Source organism: Pundamilia nyererei, unplaced genomic scaffold (genome assembly GCF_000239375.1).
Source record: "Pundamilia nyererei isolate P.nyererei 1_Seehausen unplaced genomic scaffold, PunNye1.0 scaffold00566, whole genome shotgun sequence".
NCBI lineage: Eukaryota > Metazoa > Chordata > Actinopteri > Cichliformes > Cichlidae > Pundamilia > Pundamilia nyererei.
The window spans coordinates 51886-54806 of NW_005187967.1; positions in this window are offsets into that span (position 1 = coordinate 51886).

A 2921-nucleotide genomic window follows, 5' to 3' on the forward strand; every position below is an offset into this window, starting at 1 on the left:
AGACCTCACACCGAGCACATCTACTGCGGGTGGGTTGCCTGTTATCGGACCCGGAGTTAGCAACATTCCCCCAAAAACACGAAGAGGAGAGTCCTGGCCCCTAGCCCAGTGTAGCAGAAATGATGAGGATGATGATGCAGCAGCAGCTGTTCTTCTCTGCGTGAGTAGCTTAATGTTGTTCGTGTGTAATTTACGTTGATAAGGCTAAACACGTTATTACATTAATGCATGCAAGGTGAATTAGCAAACACCGTCGTAGTTACATGCGGCTGTCTTCTTGTTTGATAGAGTGATACCATATATGCCCTATAGCTGCAGAAAAGGCTAACATTGTTACCTTTATACAAAAAAACCCCCAGCTAAACATGAGAGGTTTGTGTTTTCCATTGTTTAAGCACCGGTTCCAACCAAAGGAGGTATGTTGTATCAACAGAAAAGGCTAACTTGGTTATCATTTTGCAGAAAAAAAGAGACTTCTAAAAATAAAAACATAAGAGGTTTTTGGACAAAGTTTGTGTTCTCCATTGTTTAAGCACCGGCACCGTTTCAAAAGTACCGGTTTGGCACCGGTATCGGATAAAACCTAAACGATACCCATCCCTAGTCAGGTGAGAGGTACAACAGTGAGTCTACTTCCATTTGAAACACAAACATTGCATTTCAGCTGGTGGTATTTGGGATCTTGTCAAAGTTGAAGTGCTCTGTAGGTACCAGTCATGTTACCATCATGTTTGTTTTTAGTTCATTACTGTGACTGTTAGCATTTATGTTGCTCCATCTTTTGTGTGATGACTAAATATAGTTAAACCCTCACATAGCACATGCGCTACACACATCCTTATATCCCTCCTACCCTCCTATTCCACTCATTGTTTCCAGTATTCTGTCTCCTCGTCCTTATCTGTCTTGTTCAATGTCTGTGCTGTTTTATGAAATAAATAAATAAATAAATGATTGGCCTGTAGATCTATCCGTGCATCTGTGAAAAGAAAAAGATCAGCGGGTTCAACTCAAAGTCATTTCTCCATGACAGTGCCATTTATTCGTTTCATATGCATTCATCAATGACACTGCATTCTAACAAGTGTCACCAAACACTGTTCCCTTATTAACCCTGACTGTATGAGTGCTACAAATACCAGTGTTGGTCATGAGTGCTGAGCAGTAACCCTGACCCAAATGCACTCGTCCTGGGGTTGATTACTGGTGGTTTTCTTGGCTCTCCGCTCAGCTGTGTGGGCTGCAGCTCTTACACAACAACAGACAAAAAAAGCAACCAAAGTTTAGAAACATAACACTTGGAGCTGAAAACTGGAGGATATACCCCCCCCCCCCCCCCACACACACACACACACACACACCAACCTGACGCACACACTCACGCACATGCTCAGACACACAAACACAGAGTTAACAGTTGTGGCTGTCAAATTGTCACACATGGATGAAGAGTGGGAGGAGAAAAGAAGTCATATTGCCTGCAGCAGCAGCAGAAAGCTGGGACGAGCCTTTGATCTGTGACGACGGTGGAATTTCAGTGGAAGTTTTATTCATAGGCAGCTGGTTACATAATAGCAGAAGAACCGAAGCATGCCTGGCATCACAAGTTAAACCTCCTCTCCTCCTGATTTGTAATATCGGGCCGTATCAATAGAACTTATCCTTAACTTACATTTTTCTTTTTCGTTTAACCCCGAGTTTACCTACTTTTTAAAAAAATGTTTTCTTTTTCAAACTTGGGTGTTACTGTTGATCTTTTGGGATAGAATATGAAACTGTGATGTGGCCACTGTGACAGCTGCCATTTGTTTATTCTAAAGTCACACTGGAGAAAACCGGGATCGAAGACCACAGCTCAACCAAAACAACTGCAACTGTGTGCAATCAACTTGAGATCTGTTCACCTTTGAAATGGTTGCTTGAAAAACTGTAACAAGGGCTATGAACACTCACAGAGTGACTCTGACCTGTAAAATAGATAAAATGGGATCGAGACAGTCAGTGGTAATTACATGCACATGAAATGATTTTGGTGTCTAGCCACAACCTCACAGATTTGGAATAGATTACTAGGTCACTATAGTGACATATTTGCTGCCAAATGAAATTGTAAATGACGCTCAGATTGCTTTTTTTAGGAATATAACCAGAATACAGCGAGTTGGCAACCAGCTGAGTCGTGTCCCCAAGGAGATGCATCAGAGACAAAGTCTGGTTCATTGGTGCAGAATGCCTCAGACTGACTGCTGTGTGTTTGCAATATGTCTGCTGTAATACATTCGATGACAGTTGTTTGTCTTGCAGTTTATAGACAGCAAATATCACTTTCTGAATAGCAGTCACTATTCATGACTGTTTGGAGACAGGTGACCTGGCAAAACAAAATGATCATTAGGAGATTGGACACTCAGCCTCTGGGTGACCTGCTGACCACCACAACTACTCGCTATTGATTACTAAATGTGAAAACAATTCAACACAGTAACTGAGGAACCACTGATTTTTCCTTGTTACAAGAAGGTTTACAGTTTTTCTATATATTTTTACACAATTGATTTCCTGTTTTGAAGAATACTTTAGTCTTCTTTTCAAATTTAACAGGACCATAGTTTATAAAATGAGAATCCTTTAGTAATGATTGTGACTTGAAACTACTAACTGAAGTCTACTAACAGGAAAGTGTTAGTTGAGCTCACAGATCCACAGGGTGCCAAGGATCAAGAGGCAGCACCTGTACACTGGTACCGATATCTGGATGACACCCGGTCAAAATCCAAACACAACAGGTAAAAGCCTTCAGAGTTCACATCAGCTCGGATTATAGAAACATCACCAGAGAAAATATATTTGAAAATAATTTGCTGTTTCTGAAATGTGCTGCACACAGAGGAGGCTGGAAGCCTCAGCATTAAACTTTACCA